Genomic DNA, 20,305 nt, shown 5'->3' with positions numbered 1-20,305 from the left:
TTCCTTCCTAGTTCACTCTTTTTTCCTTTTTGTTAAATCCCTCCTGCAGTAAAGACAAGCTAACGTGCTAGAGCTAGAAAAGCTAACACACCAGCTGGGTCCAGTTATAGAAGAGATCTTGTTGGGCCTAATTAAGGTGGAGTAATAGAAGGGTTTAATCCACTTGTGGGCTGTTTAGGCTCTGATGGTAATTATAAAAGCCTCATTGTGGCAGCTTAGAGGGAGAGAAAATTAGTAGGCTATGTACTTTCAGAAATATTTTCCCAGAGAGTGGTTTTGCCTACAAAGCTTGCTCTCCTAAACACACAGCATTATTTGTAGTGTAATGTTTTGGGTGAGTTTAAAAATTGTATTTATTTGTGATATTTTTAGATTAAACAAAAACTTCCATAAAGAATGGCTGTAGCCTAGTGATTCTCAGATTTGCTCCATATCATCTTCTCTACTTGTGTTATCTCTGAGACATTCACTTTAGGCTAGAGTCACAAGAATATTAAAACACTAAACTGTGGGGTGGCTAGAAAATCAGCAGGCATTACAAACCCTGAGTGTGGTATTTAACTTCCCTGTTCAATTAATGGGGAGAGACGGGCACCTAAAAAGAAGATTCACAACAAGACTGTATGCCAGAATGCGGGGGGAGGGTGTCTGCCGAGGCTAGCCAATAAAATAAGACCCTCTCTCACACAATTAGGCACCCATGTCTGAGCTAAAGACTGGTGCCTGTTTCTTCTTGGGATTCTCAGCTATGGATCCTGTCCTGGAGATAGGTGGGTTTGGGTTTGTTTTTTTTCAAATAATTCTTAAGGAGGGGACTTGTGTAAATTTAACACAGTGGTTCAAGTTCTCAGCTGGGAAGTGGAAGGTGTAAGTTCAATTCCCACCATTCTTGAGGGGGAAGAAAAAGTTGACTTTAGGCCTTTCAGTTGTGTCCTAACCATTGACTTATATGCTATTCTGATCTGATTTTCCCTCAGTCTCTCCTATTGAAGCCTCTTCTCTGCATATAAATAATTAAACAGCCCTTTTCCAGAGAGAATCAAAATGACTTTTGTAGTCTCATGGGCAGGACCTTTATATGGGGTATATATTGGTCCTGCCTTAGGCAGGGGGCTGGACTTGATGACGTCCTGGGGTCTCTTCCAGCTCTATGATTCTACTCCAATAACTTTAATTACCTTATCCAAAGTAGAACTGCTTAAATAAGGGAGGTTGAGAGAGTCCCAGATTGTAATATCCCATAGGCCAGTGAGTAGGGTACCAAGGCACCGGACACTTGCCTTTAAACTTTTAAGCGTGGCTAAAGTCAAAGTGCAGCCACTTTAAACTGATGGCATGAACACTGGGAGAGAGGTCTCCCAGCACTCTATGTAAACAACTTCCCCAAAGGGAGGAGCTAACAGTGCTAGAAGTGTGACAAGTTATAGCACTGTAAATTGCTGCACTTGGGGGGAGGTGTGTGTTCACACCACTGAGCTAGAAACTTACAGCACTGTAAAGAGCCAGTGTAGATTTAGCCTTTGACATGCCCTGGTTATGTCATTGTGTCGTGTCAGTGACTGATGGGAGCGAGAGCAGTCCTGATGCATGTCAGTATCTCAGTCAGACAAGCAGTGGCATGCCAAAGTCATTGCCAAATTGTCTTGAAGACAACTGAGACAGTGTGGTTTAGTGACAGCTGATAGGACTGTGAAGTGCACACTATATCTTTACTACCACAGCCAGTAGTCCAATGCTGAAATGAAAAGAAAGGGGGTTTTATGAAGAATTTCATAAAAACCCAAGGGCTAGATCAAATAGGCAAGTTCTTGAGCAGATGAATCCAAGTGTTTATTATTATTTCATTAATGAATATAATTATGGAGTGTTTCAGGATTGGTGATTGCGTGTGTTTCCTTGAAACATTTTTCTTGGGTTTCTCATGTGGTGATCTCGCTAAATACCAGAAAATAGCTGAGCTGCTAATCTTCCTCACTTCAAAAGAAATAATTATTGAGTTTTTATCAAAGAACCCTGTTCCTTGGGAAAAAGGAGTTTAGAAACTAACTCATAGCAAAGGAGGTTTGGTTATTCACCTCTGAATTATATGACAGTCAAATAAAAGAGCCAGACTAGGTCTACACTGGCATGATTTTCCGGAAATGCTTTTAACGGAAAAGTTTTCCGTTAAAAGCATTTTCGGAAAAGTGCGTCTAGATTGGCAGGACGCTTTTCCGCAAAAGCACTTTGCCGTGGCCAATCTAGACGCGGTTTTCTGCAAAAAAGCTCCGATCACCATTTTGGCGATCGGGGCTTTTTTGTGAAAAACAGTATTGTGCTGTTTACACTGACACTCTTGCACAAATGATTTGCGCAAGAGGGCTTTTGCTCGAACAGGAGCAGCACAGTATTTCCGCAAGAACACTGACGATCTTACATGAGATTGTCAGTGTTCTTGCGGAAATTAAACGGCCAGTGTAGACACAGCCCCGTTGTCATTGGAAAGTCAGTATTGTCTAAGGAGTTGATCATTAGACTGGGGTTTTACAAACTTGGCTACCAATTATCTACTATGTGAAAATATATTTCAACTGTCTGATTCTGGTCATAACTTTCCTCTGTTTAGATGAAAAGTTCTTTCAGTCAGGGACTGACTCTCACTATATATATATTTGTGTAGTATCAAGCACAATACAGTTTTCAGGTGCTATTGAAATTCAAACCAATTAATAATCAACCATTCCTGCTCTTACAGTATGCCCCAAGGTTTCAGCCAAAGTGAATGTATTTAGATATTATATATTTCTACCCAAAGTGTACATCTACACTGCAACACTATTTTGAAATAACTAGCACTATTTTGAAATAGTGTCAAAATACTTTTAAGCCGGAGGACTTCTTACTCTGACTCCTGTAACCCTCATTGTATGAGGAATAAGGGAAGTCGTAGGAAGAGTGCTTTATTTTAAAATAAGTACGGTGTAGACACTCCCTATTTTGAAATACAGGCAGTCCCCGGGTTACATGGATCCGACTTACATCGGATCCCTACTTACAAACGGGGTGAGGCAACCCCGCACTAGCTGCTTCCCCCCAGCAGACCAGGGAGACGCGAAGCTAGTCCTCCCACCCCCCTCCCCAGCAGACCAGGGAGACGCGGAGCGGCTTTTCTCAGCAGACACCTCAGCTTGAGAATAAAGGACTGAGGGAAGTGAGGTGTGGGAGAATAAAACTGAGCTCTGGAGAAATGTTTGGCTAGAGTTTCCCCTACAATATGTACCAGTTCCGACTTACATACAAATTCAACTTAAGAACAAACCTACAGTCCCTATCTTGTACGTAACCCGGGGACTGCCTGTAAGCTACACAATTGATGAGCTCAGTTTGCATAGTTTATTTCGAGTTAAGTCCTGCTGTGTAGATACAAGACCTTTTGGGTGCATGTACCCTCTAAACTTATCCTGAATCAATAAATGCACATATAGGTTTTCTTTTCAGCTTCAGTTTTTTTCTATCACAATACGAATGTAATTAACTCAGGCTGAGATAGAGAAAAGTGATAACAGTAGGGGAGAGAGTATTCTTTCTGTTCTTATGCACACCTGCCATTAGCATTAATAGGTGTTATGTGTGTAAATTGAGAGAGTATATACTATTTTATTAGGAGGAAATTACATGCGAAGTGACTTACAGGATCAAACCAAAGAGCTGGAGTATGTTTTATTATGGATTAGATCTCTGGTGTCAGATAAATACATGTAGATATTTAAAGAGTTTCATTCAGTACTAACCCAAATGACTACTAATGCAGCCTATTGGAGTCTAGATCTCACATGTTGATTCTGAAAACTCGCAGACTAGTTGAATATTTCCCCTTTGAGATATTTATAAATGTTTTATTATATTTCTACTCTTACAAAGAAATGCTAAGATCCTGACTTTAGCACTATTCCTTCAGCAAATTGAGAGGCATTTTTTTCTAACTTCCCCCTCTCCCAAGAATGTGTGCATGTGTCTACTGAGCAAAACAAGGTAATAAGAACCAACTTGATTCCAACTTGAGTGTTATGTGGCAATTGCTTAAATCAAATGAGAAACTTTTTTTTTTAAGTCCAGGACACTGAGCTCAACTGGAAGTTGTCAGGTTTGATAAAATAGATTAGACTGAAAGAGGAAATTTTCTCTATTTCCAGAGGTGATTCTGTTTGCTACCATGTACTTTCTTCAACAAATGCCGGTTTGCCTACAACATTTGCAATGAACTTTAATTGTGTGGTTTAGTACAAAATCTTAATTTTGATCTGACTCCCTTCAGGTAACAATGATTTGACTCAGATAATCACACCTCCATAGAGCAGATAAAAATAACTGCCTAGATTTTGCCCTCCTTACTTTTAAGAAGATGGATGCATTTTTATTGCCTCCCTCTCACAGTGAGCAGGAATCCATAAGCCTTGGAACCCAGAGACAGTCCTGTAATAACAGCTCTTGCTAAACCATTCCAGTAATTAATCACCGAAGGAGCGACTGGGGGGGGGGGGGAATCCTATTATTTAAAACATATAATTGAATTTTTATTGCTTTTAAACTGAAGTGCTTAGACCTTGAGAAAATCAGCTCAACAAGAAAGCCCTCTCCTCTCTTTTGTGTGCTAGCTTGAGAGCTCTGCCAAGCTTTGTCTAAGTGGGAACTGATTTAACATCTCTTTACTCAAAGCTCTCTCTTAATGAAGGAAAGGTCACTGAAAAGTGTCTTCTTCAGCACCATTCACTGCCTCACTGGAAAGCAGACTGAGGTACAGCATAGGTCTTTCACACCCCATAGGTCATTCACACCCCACGTTGGCATAGGATGAAAGCACAGCAGAAGCAGTACACTGAGCCTTTGAAGGGAAGGGAGCTCTTTGTGGAGGCTCTCAGGTGACCCTGCCTCTCTGGTGTGATCTCAGCAGGTCAGTTTCCTGTCAGATTGTAGCAGGCTGGGCAGAAAGGCTGTGCCACCATAAGTGATTTCAGCTCCCATGTAAGCATGTAAAATAACAGAGGTTCACAATGGATCCTATTTAGCTCTGTCTTTGAACAGGGATGGAGGAACAGGTTAACATCTCTCAGGGAGAGTCCATGCCTATTGACTGTCACACCTGTCCTCACCCCTCTTACTTTCACTGGAGACTTGTATTGGAATCCCTGGTTTTAATGAGTTCCTTTCAGCTGAGGGAGACCCCCTCATTTGGGACAGGTTAAGCACAATCGTGCTTCCCTTTAGTCATGCAATAAAGATAACATTGATAACAACATTTCACTGCCCCTGCATTTGGATTTAAAAATATTATTAAAGCTAATGTTGTAAGATCTGAGGCCATTCTCTGAAAAGTCACATCCATCTACATTATATTAAAACAATGTAGTATCAGGCTGCAAAGAAGGTGATCCTGTCCTAATAGCACCTATCATCACTAGATAAAGAAACATTTCCACATGTTGCATCTCAGATACTCACCCTGCCACAAACCCTATTGCCAACTCTGACCGCAAGGCTATACAAGCGACACCATCACAGGATCTAACCACATAAGCCATAACATCAGGGGCTCCAATGTCCCTGCACACCCTCCAATGTGATATATGCCATGATGTGCCAGCAGTGCCTTTCTGTCATGGATATTGGCCAAACTGGACAGTCTCTACAACAAAGGATAAATGGGCACAAATCAGACATAAAAAATGGTAACACACATAAACCCGTAGGGGAACATTTTAACCTGCCTGGTCCCTCAATCATGGATTTAAAAGTAGCCATTCTTCTACAAAGGAATTTCACTAACCAATTACTGAGTGTGTCTGCAGAACTGGAATTCATCTACAGATTTGAGACCATTACCCTGAGCTTGAACAAAGATATTAACTGGCTGGTACATTGCAGAGCCAACTTTTCCTGCCTTTTAACAACTGAATTTCCACATCAATGTTATTTATGGGACACATCCAGCCCATTACTTAGTGTTGTTAATGTGAGTCCTACAAATGACAGGTACTACTTCTGCTGTTATATACATATCGGCTACATCTACACTGGCATGATTTTCCAGAAATGCTTTTAACAGAAAATGTTCCATTAAAAGCATTTTCGGAAAAGCGCGTCTAGATTGGCAGGACACTTTCCGCAAAAGCACTTTTTTGCGGAAAAGCATCCGTGGTCAATCTAGGTGCGCTTTTCCGCAAAAAAGCCCCGATCGCCATTTTTGCGATCGGGGCTTTTTTGCGGAAAACAAATCTCTGCTGTCTACTCTGGCCCTTTTGCGCAAAAGTCTTTCGGAAAAAGACTTTTGCCCGAACGGGAGCAACATAGTATTTCCGCAAAAGCACTGACAATCTTACATGAGATCGTCAGTGCATTTGCGAAAATTCAAGTGGCTAGTGTAGACAGCTGGCAAGTTTTTCTACAAAAGCAGATGATTTTGAGGAAAACCTTGCCAGTCTAGACACAGCCATCTTGGTTTCTGTTATTTCCACTTCAGTTTGTCTGATGAAGTGGGTTTTGCCCACAAAAGCGCATGATTCTATATATATTTTTGTTAGTCTTTAAAGTGCCACATAACTACTCCATTTTTAAATATTAAAATGGTTAAAATAAAAAACGTTGTTTGATGGCACTCCATCTAGCAAAAAATCACTTAAGTTGTGGTTGTGAAATCCCTACTTCTTTATCATCTTGATGGACCTCATTTCTTTGTTTATTTATTCTCTGATTCTTTGAATGTTTCTGTCTGTATAAAACAAAGATGGTGGTGGTATGTCACTGGTTAAAGAATTATTTGACAATGTTAAGATTGGTTAGAAAATTGTTTAGTAATATATTAGTAAAATGATTGGTTAAGGTACAGCTAAGCAAGACTTAAGCTTCACTACATAGATCAGGGTCTCACAGGAAGCTCTGTGGAACCAAGTCTAGGACGGAGCCCTAAGATCAGAGCTGCCAGTTTTCAACACCCTGCCAGTTATACTGTACAGAAGCTGTAGTCCTGCAGATGGCATGTGTCCTGACTGGCTATCAGGAAAAAATAATTTGCCTTATTGGGAGTGGTGAGCTTTGCATACTTAGCATGTGCATTCTGTTTTGGTGATTGCTCATACTTAGAAGTAAAGTAGGATATTCCTGTGTAAGGCTCTTTTACTGGTAAAAGACTCCATAAATGCACAAAAAGCCCCGACTCTACAGGGAATGGGTGTTTGCTGTAAGTCTAAAGGGAATGGGCATTTGCCTAGAGCTCATGGAGAAATAGAATCTAGATCCTACAGAGAGAATGTGCGGGCAACAAATTTAGGGCAGTTTTGAGTGTCTTATATCTGGAGCTCTAGAAAGTGGGAAAGGGTGGGGGCACCTAAATTAACAGGGTTATGCCTTGAGCCCATGAAAGGATAAAATATAGATGTTCTAGAGGAGGGCTACTCAACATATGGCCTGTGGGCTGCTTGCAGCCCGCAGTGCATTTGTTTGTGGCCCATGGGTGGGAGCCAAACAAAAAAGTAGTCAATATAATGGTATTCTGTTGATAGGTGTTTTAGTAGTTAATTTCCTGGACTGTCATTGCTCATTAAAAGTGCTGACATATGGGTGGAAATTGGGTAAATATTGCATGCTGTTAATATCAGCAGAATTGACTTAAATAGGGCCTGTGTGTTATGTAGTATTGCCTTATTCTTTGTATTCATGCCCGTCAGTGTGAAAGAAGCTGTTTGCATATATTTGCATTTATATTTACATGTCTATGCAACCACATTTAAGTTGCAGCCCTCGGCATATGTGGTGAGTATCATTGTGGCCCCTGGGGCTTCCAAAGTTGAGTAGCTATGTTCTAGAGTGTATGTACAGAGAATTTTGTGAAGGTAATACCTTCCCACCCTCTGAACTGCGGAGCCCCAGCCTAGAGGCCCCTGCTGCATCCCATACACTGCATCCTCACCCACCACAAAACCCTCAACCCTATCTGGAACCCTTCCCTCCTCCCGTTCCCCAACCTCCTGCCCCAGCCTTGTGCAAATGAGTGAGTGAGTTGGGTGGGGGAGACAGAGCAACGGGAGGGGAAATGGAGTGAGTAGGAGCAGAGCCTCAGAGAAGGGGCAGGGTCATGGCAAAAGGCAGCAGGTGAGCACACTCACCACCCTGCTCACCTGTTGCCTTCACCATGGTCCCAGCACTACAGACAGGAGCCTGCTTCAGCCAGGTCATGATGCTGCAGGGCTGTGGACTGATTTAGTTGGTCCTGATCCTGAATGCTGCCCCGTTGTTGTACCCCCCTGGCTTTGCACCTAGGGAGCTCTTCTGTTCAACACTCCCCGAGTTATGGCTCTGTTCAGAACTGATTGCAGTTCTGCTTCTGTGCATGGGCGCTACAATTTGGGGGTGGGTGGTTAAATCTCCTTCTGTTTAACACATGTCAGTTCAAAGAACCTCCTGAACTAGGACAGGTGTAACAAACCCACTCTTAAACTTTTAGCATACCGTGCGAGAGAATAAATATCTCTGCATATGAATAGTTCTGTGCTTCTACCCAGGAGATTGTTAGCTCTTTGCCCAAAGAAATATTCTTTCGGTCCAGACCTGTCACAATAATTCTAAACTATGTCAGGCATTCTATTCTGAGAATGGTGTCTACGTTGATATGGCAGCGAGGGGAAGGAACAATGATGCAAGGTCTAAAAATACGTATTTGAGGGCAATGAACTTTCAGAAGTCTGAACCTTCATCCTTACAAATACAGATGAAACTAGCACAATTGAAAGATAATTTCCACTGCTTCCCCCTCAATTTGTGCCTAGCAGCTTTCTGTTGGGCTTAATATACTCTTACACAGGAAATTCTTTTCAGAGGCCCTGGCCATGCCGATCTATAATTTTTCTCCTTCTTTTTAGACAGTTGCAGTAATTCTACTTAAGGGTACACTAGAAGACCTCTTAGAAATTCCAGTTAGGACACTTCCACTGACTCCCCAGTGCCTACACCAAAGTACTGCTGGTTTCCAGTTCATTTTGGAGCTGCAATTCAAGGTATTTGTTTAAATCTATAAAGCTCATATTGAGGCTTTCCTGGCTGTTTTTCCTCTGATCCTTCATGAAGCAGTTGGGTTTTTTGTTTGTTTTGTTTTTTGTTTTTTACTCTTTGGCATCTTTGCTTGTCTGAGAGTGCATTTGCTTAATTTGTTTAATGTTGACAAATGTACCACTTCTCCCGTGGCATTCTTATTGTTACAAGCTATTTGTTTCCCTTTTTGTCGTTATTTTAACATTTAATTTCACTTGTAGTACCTGAAAGAAGCAAATATTTTCCTTGGATTTGTGCCATTAACTGCAGTAGCACCTGATTCAGAGCTCATAATATTGACAGTTTGGGGGCCATGCCACATTATTGGATTTTAAAGTGAGCAGACAGATCACTGTTGCACACACTGGTGGCATTTGCCCCAAATTCTGTACAAAGTAGACCATGTGAGGTGTCAAATGAAAGCTGATGCTCCACTGATTCTATGTATGCTACTCATGTACTTGTATGATTTTTGTATGTGAAGTTATGAATATGGGCTCTGTCCTTGTACTGTAAGTGTTCTCTGTTTGGGAGGGAGCAATGGCCCGGACTGCCTATTGTGAGAAAGGATTGTTCAGTGAATAGCTGGGCTAACTTGGCTCTCTGGAGTGGCCAATACGCACCTGAGGAATGCGTCTGGAAGCCTACAGACCTGCCAGTGTCTCCTGGCTACTGCCTGGGAAACACAGATAGGTCACTTGATCATGTGACCAGCTCCAGTCTGGAAGACATGAGGAATATAAAAATCCCATGAGGCCATCTCCATCTTGTCTTCAATCTTGCTACTGATTCCAGATGCATTCTTGCTAGGGACAGAGAGCCGGGAAGGATTACTGACCCATCCAAATACAGGATGTACACCAGAGACTTTTAAGCTAGCAGTTTGTAACATCTCTGCTAAGAGCCTGCATCAAGAACTTGGTAATTGATCTATGTAATGTATTCTCCTTAACAATCTCACGCTCAAACTTTTCTTTTTTTTTTTTTTTATTAATAAACCTTTAGATTTTAGATTCTAAAGGATTAGCTCAGTGCGCTCTTGTGGGTAAGATCTAAAGTGCAAATTGGCCTGGAACTGTGGCTGGTTCTTTGGGACTGGAAGGATCTGCTCAGAATTGGTGAGATCGGGTTTTATAACCTCTCACTAGTGTGTAAGGCCTGGGGCTGATTGTGACACAGGGAGAGCTGGGGTGTCTGAGGAGTTTTGCTCATGAGGCTTCCTGCTGGCCAGATTGGCAAGTGAAGTGCTCTGTGTGACTGGTTTGTGGCCTTTTCAGGAAAGGTCTATAGTAGAGTACTATAAGTAGCCCTGGTTTTGAGCAATTCACCCTGAGCTGATATAACATCTCCTGATTTTGCACTACAGCCACATCTGCATTCTCATCCTTGCATTTACTTAAGAATCTGTCTTGCTGGTCTCAGAGATTCTTCAGAAGAAGATGTGTGTAAATCATTCCAAATAACTATCATCTTATTCCCCATAGCTCTTTAAAGATTAACAAATTATGTAGACAGTAATCATGAACTTTTGTGGGCACAGCCCATGTCCAACACTCCAGTCATCTGAAGAAGTGGGCTGGGCCCACGAAAGCTCATGATACCATCTACATATTTTGTTAGTCTTTAAAGTGCTACCAGACCATTTGTTGTTTTTAAAGTTTTTCCTGTTAAGGTATGTCTATACAGCCAAGTTATTTTGAAATAACAACCCTTATTTTGAAATAACTTTACTAGCATCTACACAGCCAAACTGCTATTTTGAAATTAAATTGAAATAGCGGAGGGCTTATTTTGACTTTACAGTAAGGTTCAACAAGGACAAGTGCAGAACTCTGCACTTAGAACAGAGGAATTCCACATACGGCTACAGGTTCAGGACCGACTGGCTAAACAGCAATTTTGCAGAAAAGTACTCAGGGATTACAGTGGAAGAGAAGCTGGATATGAGTCAACAGGGGATCCTTGTTGCCAAGAAAGCTGACTACATATTGGGTTGCATTAGTAGAAACACTGACAGCAGATGGAGGGAAGTGATTATTCCTGTTTATTTGACAATGGTGAAGACACATCTGTAGTACTACTGTGTTCAGGTTTAAGCCTCCCACTACAGAAAATGTGTGGACAAAATGAAGGGAGTCCAATCTAGGACAAGAAAAATGATTATAGGGTTCAGCATAAGACTTATGAAGAGAGGCTGAGGGAACTAGGCTTATTTCGTCTACAGAAGAGAAGAATGAAGAGGGTTTGGATAGCAGCCTTCTACTACCTGGGTATGTCTAAACTACATGGCTCCGTCAACGGAGCCATGTAGATTTGTTGTTTTGGCAAAGGCAAATGAAGCCACGATTTAAATGATCGCGGCTTCATTTAAATTTACATGGCTGCCGCGCTGAGCCGACAAACAGCTAATCAGCTGTTTGTCCACTCAGCGCGCTAGTCTAGACGCTCCCCTGCGGACATCAAAGCCCTTTGTCGGCAGCCCCATTATTCCTCGTGGGATGAGGTTTACCAGGGCTGCCGACAAAGGGCTTTGATGTCAGCAGGGGAGCGTCCAGACTAGCGCGCTGAGCGGACAAACAGCTGATTAGCTGTTTGTCGGCTCAGCGCGGCAGCCATGTAAATTTAAATGAAGCCGCGATCATTTAAATCGTGGCTTCATTTGCCTTTGCTTATGTGTCTAAACTACATGCCTCTGACGACAGAGGCATGTAGTGTAGACACAGCCCTGAAAGGTAGTTACAAAGAGGATGAACATAGGCTATTGTCAATGGCGGCAGATGACAGAATGAGGAGCAATGGTCTCAAGTTGCAGTGGGGGAGGTCTAGGTTTGATATTGGGAAAATCTGTTTCACGAGGAGAGCGGTAAAGCATTGTAACTTGCTGCCTAAGGAGCTGATGGAACTCCATCCTTAGAGGTTTTTAAGGCCAGGTTTAACAAAGCCCTAAATGGAATTATTTAGTTGGGTTTAGTCCTGCTTGGAGCAGAGGATTGAACTGGATGACCTCCTGAGGTCTCTCCTAATTTTCTGTGATTCCTAGATATTGTATTAGATTGGTATTAATCAGGCTATAATACACTAACTCTTGCATTTTATATACATATTTTTCCAGGCTATTTCATGACACCTCTTACAAGCACAACAGTCACCATATGAAGCTTCACTTACTAATTATTTTCAAGATGTAAAAGGTACCCATTACAATGGAGTAGAGAGAGTGTGTGGTAACTGATGTATATTTCGTTAAAGTGCTGTTAATTCAATTGCTTTATCTGATCCAAAGTCACTTAGATTATATTAAATTAGCCATCTGTTTGGTTTTCACCTTGGAATGTCTGCCAGATGCTGAGTTTGTTTATACAACAATTCATTTGAAGACACAGCCTTAACAACAAACGTGCTTGTCCTGAAGTACCCCTGACGGAGGAGTTTACCTGAAAAACATTCACGGATTCCAAGATAACTGCTGCGTATTCAAAAGTAAAATCTTTATTGGGCATATCGTGCCCAATACATTGCTGCACACAATATGTCCTGAGATATTAATTCTGGTAATTTCTTTGAGTTGAAGAGGCTTAAATCACACAGAGCTCTTCCATACATCTCTATCTTTCTGAATAGTGCCCATTTATACATTTTATTGTTTTCTTTTTAATTAAAGTTGAACACTAAAATTAATACGGTATTTTTTTTTTATCTACTGGACACAGAAGCTTTTACTAAGTCTCCAGTTACCCTTTAAGAGTCTATTAAGGGCTGTATAAGTCGTTGCTGAGCTGGTGCAGGAGGGGAGAATATTATGATAAGTGGTCAGCTTTACTGAACTCCGGATAAAAGTGCTGAATAGTGTTTAACACCACAATGAAACAAGCAGAGTCAAGCCTCAAGTTAGAGGCTCAGTTTAAAAGGTGGGGTTTGAATTGCATTATTAATTAGCCATTAATGATTAATCCTGCTGTGGTTACGCCACTGTAATAGAACGGGTCAGCCTGGGCATAGCTGAGGGTGTCAGATCAGGGCAAAATGCTTAAAACCTGGGCTACTTACTGCCCCAGACTGCGGTCCTTCCCTATAAAGGCACTAGACCAGTCACACAGAGCACTTCAGCTGCCCCTTTGGCTAGCAGGAAACCTCACAAACAAAACCCCTTAAACACCCCAGCATTCCCTGTGCCACAATCAGACTTACACCTTATATGAGTGAGAGGTTATAAAACCAATCTCCCCAACTCCAAACCCCAAAGGCCCAGCCATAGTCCCAAATCAATTTATATCTTGGATCTTACCCAAAAGAGCATGCTATGTCAATTCTTTAGAATCTAAAGGCTTATTAATAAAAGAAAGAAAAAGGTTAAGAGTGAGATTAAGGGGAATACATTACATTAATCAATCATCAAGTTCTTGATGCAGGCTCTTAGCTCAGATGTTACAAACTGCTAGCTGAAAAGTCCCTGGCATACATCCTATGTCAGGATGGGCCAGCAAATCCTTTCAGGCTCTCTGTTTCTAGCAAAGGTCCTTTTGGAATCAGGAACAGGACTGAATACAAGATGGCGTTGCCCTCGTGGCACTTTTAAATTACTGGAGCCTCTCAAACTGGAGCTGGTCATGTGATCAAGTGACTAGTCTGTGTCTTACCTGCATGTAGCCATGATGAACTGGCTGGTTAGCAGACTGCCAGATGCATTCCTAAGGTGTGTATTGGCAACTCTGAAACCCATTGTCCATCCAGCATTGATAATTAGCATAGTCAATCATTGAATAGCCATCCCTCACAATAGGTGGATGAGGCCTACTGCTGTCTTCCAGACAGAACATTTCAAATACAGAGCCCATATCCATAACTGTACATACAAAAATCATACAATTATATGAGTAGCATACATAGAATCAGAATAGCATAAGCTTTCACTTGACACCTCACATGGCCCACTTTACACCGAATTTGGTGTAAACACACCAGTGGGTGCAGCAGTGACCTGTCTGCTCATATAAAAATCCAATAATGTGATACCCCCAATGCAAAGTTGATGCAGGATGAGTTGCCAGTAACATCAGTGAGTGCATCCTACAAGCCCTCTGCCCTAGATAAGGCATCTGCCACAGTATTCTCTTTTGCTTTAATGTGGACTATGTCCATGTCATATTCCTGTAGGGATAGACTCCAGCGCAGCAGCCTTGTCCAGCCAAACCAGCGGGGTATGTGAACCTCCTGTTATACAAATAGGGGTTGAGCTGCTTGACAGCCCACACGATGGCATAACATAACACTCCTTCTCAATAGTGGCATAATTTTGCTCAGTGAGGGACAGCTTTTTGCTTAGGTATGCCATGGGGTGTCTTTTATCACCCACCCCTTCTTATATCAGCACTGCCCCCAATCTAATGTTGGAAGTGTCAGTGCATAACATATTGCACAAATTCAAACAGGAATACTTACATTCAATGTTTATAAATTTCCCTGTTGGTTTCACAAGTAAAATCTGTTTAATAATTACGCTTATAGCAAATATCACTGAAACCCCCAAATAACATGAACCAATAACACTAGAGATCTATATTCCCCTTGGTGGACTTCAAGAGGCAGCACTGATCTTTAGTTTCAAACGGAGTCAGACTCTGTGGCCTCCATGGCCCTACCCTCTCATGAGACTCATGGTTAGGAACTGCCATCATGAATCTTTTCTGATTACAGACAGCACCACTGCAAGATTAGAAGTTTGGGTTTGGTGCAATGGAAAAGGGGAACTCACTGGAATGACAGGAAGGGGCAGGTACATAAATTAAGCAATGAACTGGGGAGATGATTTTGGCATCAGCATTGTGAATGGAGGTCAATGAGGCAAGGGTGGGGTCAAACCTGGAATGCAGGAAGTTGCTGTAGTGAAAAGGTAAGAATCCAAGAGCCTGAACAAGAGATCTGGCACTAAAACAAAAGGAAAATGATGAATATTGGTGATGATATAAATGCAAGAAGTAGCGTGTCAATTTTTCCCCTTTGGAAAATGTTGAGTTCAACAAATGTTTTTGATTTTTCAGCTGGAAGATTGCAAAGGATGCATTTTATTTGAGTTGACATCTCAGAACTAAATTCCATTCTTCCCTTTGTAATGGCATGAAAGAGTAAAAAAAACATCCCTTTGACATGTGAAATTATTATTATTTTTTCTTTTAAACACTTTTTTTTTCCATTTCAGAATTTTCAATTCAAAACCTTTGGGGATTGTTTGTTCTGTGAAATTTGTCAGTGTGTAAAATTCCATTCTGTTTAGAAAGAGAAACTTAAGTTTCAAACATCAATAGTTCTCATGGGATGAAAATCCTATTTCACAACTAGTGGCAGTGAGTACTGCATTGTTGACAGAAGTAGCAGTCTGGGAAAAGATGATAAGGCTTGGGAAGAAAGATAAGTAGCTCAGTGTTAGTCCCCAATAGGACAATGATGAGGATATGCCAGGAGACATGCCAAGACAGAGGGAGAGAGAGACAAGACAGGAGGGGAGAAAATCCATCTTTGTGATTGATGCTGAGAATGCCTTCAGTGTTCACAGACAATATTTATGGACAGATGGCCAATAAAAAGCAGAATAATCCTCAGGTCTGTTGATTGTAGTAGTTGGTTTGTTTGTTTTTGGCTAGTTTGTATTATTGTTTTACTTGCAGTTTTAAAAATAAGGGTATGTCTACACTACAGCGCTAGTTCGAACTAACTTAGTTCGAATTAGTTAATTCGAACTAAGCTAATTCGAACTAACGCGTCTAGAACTAAAAACTAGTTCGAATTAGCGTTTTGCTAATTCGAACTAGCAAGTCCACATTGAGTGGACTCTGAACAGGGCTTAAGGATGGCCAGAAGCAGTGCCGGCAGGGCATCAGAGGAGGACTTAGAGCGTGGAGATGCTGTCTCAGGCTAGCCGAGGGCTGCGCTTAAAGGGTCCCAACCCCCACCCCGGACACACAGTTCTAAGGGGTGCCCCGCTTGAAAACCAGTCCTGGCTTGGATTGCCCGGAGTACCCACACTGGGCACATCACACCACTCGGCCATCAGCCCGGCTGCACTTGCCGCAGGCTGCCATCTGGGGAGAGGGGGCAATTGGGGGGCTGCAGGAGAGCTTCCACCCCCAGAAGCCCGCAGAGCCAGCCCAGTCCTCCCCATCGGGGGCTCGTACCCCATTCCTCCCTCACCTCTTTCCTCTTACCCTTCCCTAGCCCCCCTTCTTATTGATGTACAAAATAAAGATAACGTTTCTTCCAACATTGACTCTGTCTTTATTGAACAAAACCGGGGGAGACTGGGAAAAGAAGGTGGGAGAGGGGAAGAGAAAGGCTGGGAGAGGGGAGGGCAACTAACATGATCAGGGGTTGGGAACAGGTCCCAGATGAAGAGAGGCTACAGAGACTGGGACTGTTCAGCTTAGAAAAGAGGAGACGGAGGGGGGACAGGATAGAGGTCTCTAAAAGCAGGGGTTGGGTGGAGAGGGTGCATACAGAAAAGTTCTTCATTAGTTCCCATAAAGAAGGACTAGAGGACACCAAAGGAAAGGAATGGGTAGCAGGCTTGAAACTAGTAAGAGAAAGTTGTTGTTCTTGACAAAGCAAATAGTTAACCTGTGGAACTCCTTGCTGCAGGAGGCTGTGAAGGCTACAACTAGAACAGAGTTTAAAGGGAAGTGAGATCAAGTCATGGAGGTTGGGTCCATGGAGTAGTCTTAGCCAGGGGGTAGGAGTGGTGTCCCTGCCCAAGGTTTGTGGAAGGCTGGAGAGGGATGGCACGAGACAAATGGCTTGGTCACTGTCTTCGGTCCATCCCCTCCAGGGTCCCTAGGGTTGGCCGCTGTTGGCAGACAGGCTACTGGGCTAGATGGACCTTTGGTCTGACCCAGGACGGCCATCGTAAGCTCAGGGCTCAGGATCGGGGGTCTCAGTGGACCCCCTTGATTTTCATGCACACCTGCTCCTGGGTGGCCAGGCTGGCAGCTCTCCTGCCCTAGACGGCCACTTTCCTGTGCCTAGTGCGGAGATCGTGGATGAGGTCCACGATGTCCGCACTAGCCCAGGAAGGTGCCCGCCTCTTGCGGTCCAGGGCAAGCTCCCGGGAGCCGCCAGCCTGGTCCCGGGAAGAGGGGGTGGGCTGGGGGACATCGGTTGGGTGGCTCGAGCCGTGCCAGGTGCAGGGTCTGCTGGCTGGGTGCTGGCAGGCTTGCACCTGGCACGGGCACCATAGCCAGCCCGTGCCCCTTTAAGGGGTCCGGGGCCGGGAGGGGGGCAGTAGAGTTTCCCTGGTGTTGGCCAGAGTGGCCAGCAGGGAAACCTGGGGAGGGCTAGCCTCCCACTAGTTCGAATTAAGGGGCTACACACCCCTTAATTCGAACTAGTAATTTCGAACTAGGCTTAAGCCTCGTAAAATGAGGTTTTCCTAGTTCGAACTAAGCGCTCCGCTAGTTCGATTCAAATTCGAACTAGTGTAGTGGCTATGAATGTTAGTTCGAACTAACATTGTAGTGTAGACATACCCTAAGATATTACTCTAACTATCGGAATGATGTTGACATCAGTCATGTGACATGGGTATTGGCCAAATCAGATGACCTCTTTCCTCCTTCAACTCCTCCTTTAAAACTTGCTTCTTCAGAAGCCTTCCAATACTAATCTCACTAATCTATCCTACTCTGAGCTCTTGTCTAGTATATTAAGAGAGTTCAGTTGTAATCATCTCAATGCACAGCCCTAGTCTTTCCTGTGTTTATAAAGTTCCTTGCACACATGGGGCTCGTCTACACTGGCCCCTTTTCCGGAAGGGGCATGTAAATTTCATGAGTCGTCGTAGGAAGTAGGAATAAGAGCCTCCAGAAAAGGGCGCTTTTTCCGGAGGATCGGGGCCAGTGTAGACGCTCTTTTCCGGCTTTTTTAAAAGCCGGAAAAAAGCGGCGGACATTTTTATTTAAATGCCGCGGGGGATATTTAAATCCCCCGCGGATTTCCCTACGACGACTCATGAAATTTACATGCCCCTTCCGGAAAAGGGGCCAGTGTAGACGTAGCCATGGTGATCTAAAAATGCATTAATTCAGATTAAATTGGTGTGCCCAATTTATGACCTACTACTGCACTTCATGAGTCCTGCAGCCTGCTTCAACACAATACACTAACAGATGATTCATTACTGTTTGTTATCCTGTTTACATCATTTTGGTTTACAAAAGTATTTAAATGGATACAATATAGAAACAACATATCTAAATACATATGTAAAATAGGCTACATAGCCCCTATTCCAAAATAACTATTTCAGAATAGGTGTTATTCTTCATAGAATAATGGAATTACTGTGTAGATGCTCACATAGTTATTTCGGAATAACAGCCATTATTCCGAAATAACTTTGCTGTGTAGACACACCCAAACTAAACTTAAAATATAAATAAAGTGTTTGACTAACCTGACAGTTAGGAACTTTTTCCTAATGTCCAACCTAAACCTCCCTTGCTGCAGTTTAAGCCCATTGCTTCTTGTTCTATCCTCAGAGGCCAAGATGAACAAGTTTTCTGCCTCCTCCTGAAGACACCCTTGTAGATACCTGAAAACAGCTATCAAGTCCCCCTTCAGTCTTCTCTTTTCTAAACTAAACAAACCCAATTCTTTCAGCCTTCCTTCATAGGTCATGTTCTCTAGACCTTTAATCATTCTTGTTGCACTTCTCTGGACCCTCTCCAGTTTCTCCACTTTCTTCTTAAAATGCGGTGCCCAGAACTGGACACAATACTCCAACTGAGGCCTAACCAGCACAGAGTAGAGCGGAAGAAAGACTTCTCGTGTCTTGCTCACAACACACCTGTTAATGCATCCCAGAATCATGTTTGCTTTCTTTGCCACAGCATCACACTGCTGACTCATATTCAGCTTATGGTCCACTATAACCCCCTAGATCCCTTTCTGCCGGGAAGAAGTGGGGAACATCAGAGGCAGAGCAAGGACAGAGCAGGGGTTGGAGTAAGGTCAGGGAGGAGGCCAAGCAGAGTCAGGGAGGGGGCAAAGCAAGGGTGAGGAGAGGTGGGGCCTGCGGTGGAGGGAGGTTGTTCCAGCCCTTCCTCAGACTGGGAGAGGCACAAAGAAGGTGTCCTCCCTAGGGGTCCCTCAATAGTAGCCTCTGATTGCACCTACCTAAATACAAGCTCAAACTGATAGTTTAGCATGAATAATTAACACACACATTGAAAGGGACCATTACAATTCAAATAGTCCATTAGCATCCGTCAGGTTATAGGGAGGAAACACAGCTGTAAAGAAGGTCTTGTTAGTGAGTTATAGGTTGTTGTAATAAGTCTTAAATCCAGTGCTGGTATTCAGTCCATGATTTTTAGTGTCTATCAGATTTATGGATTTAGACTCCCAGGCTTGTCTTTTGAATTGTTGTACAATTTTCTTTCGAGGATGAGGCCTGATCAGTCAGATACAGAGTGATCACTTTGTGAAGTGTTCACCCACAGGCATTATGGCATTTCTAATTTTTTATCATTTCTTGTGTGAGTTCATTCAAGAGCACAATGATTGTCTGGTTTCACCCACATAGTTGTTGGAGGGTCATTTAATACTCTGGATGAGAGATGCAACATAGTGTGCAATGCGCATCCTGAAAGGTGTGTTGTGTGGAGATGTTGATCATTGTAGTAGAGATGTTTCCATTTTTTGCCACTTTTGTTCTAGCAGAGTTTGGTTCGGCTTTCCATTAGGCTACATCTACACTGCAGGCTTCTTGCGCAAGAACTGTTTTGTGCAAGAGTTCTTGTGCAAAAGGTCTTGCACAAGAGCATGTCCACACTGCCATGTGCTTTTGCACAAGAGCATCCATGGCAGTGTGGATGCTCTCTTGCGCAAGAAAGCTCTGATGGCTTTTTTAGCCATAGAGGTTTCTTGCGCAAGAAACCCGTTGCCCGTCCACACTGCTTTCTTGCACAAGAGGGCTTATTCCTCGTGGGAAGAGGAATAACTCTTGTGCAAGAAGCCCTCTGTTCTGATGCTTTACTGTAAATTTACTTGCGCAAGAATGCAAGTGCAGTGTAGACACTCTGCAAGGTTTTGCACAAGAACAACCGTTCTTGCGCAAGAAGCCTGCAGTGTAGACGTAGCCTTAGTGTATTCTGGTCTGTGGGGAGCTGCTTCTGATGGTGTGTGACAGGGTCTGCCCATCCCACACTGAGCGGAGGGGTGGGAGGGCAAGCATGCCTATTGGGTGGAGTATGCCCCT

At 43.0% G+C, this 20,305-nt stretch overlaps 1 long non-coding RNA gene across 1 annotated transcript; it reads left to right on the top strand.

The window, feature by feature from the left end:
- The first annotated feature begins 721 nt into the window (after positions 1 to 721).
- Positions 722 to 15,890, top strand: LOC142827758 (uncharacterized). Its single transcript, XR_012902487.2, has 3 exons — positions 722 to 770; positions 8,892 to 9,026; positions 12,173 to 15,890. It is a non-coding gene; the product is annotated as an uncharacterized LOC142827758 (long non-coding RNA).
- The last annotated feature ends 4,415 nt before the right edge of the window (positions 15,891 to 20,305 follow it).

Source organism: Pelodiscus sinensis, chromosome 3 (assembly GCF_052426305.1).
Source record: "Pelodiscus sinensis isolate ZL-2025 chromosome 3, ASM5242630v1, whole genome shotgun sequence".
NCBI lineage: Eukaryota > Metazoa > Chordata > Testudines > Trionychidae > Pelodiscus > Pelodiscus sinensis.
Note: the sequence above shows the minus strand (reverse complement) of the source record. Positions and strands in the feature narration are given on the sequence as shown.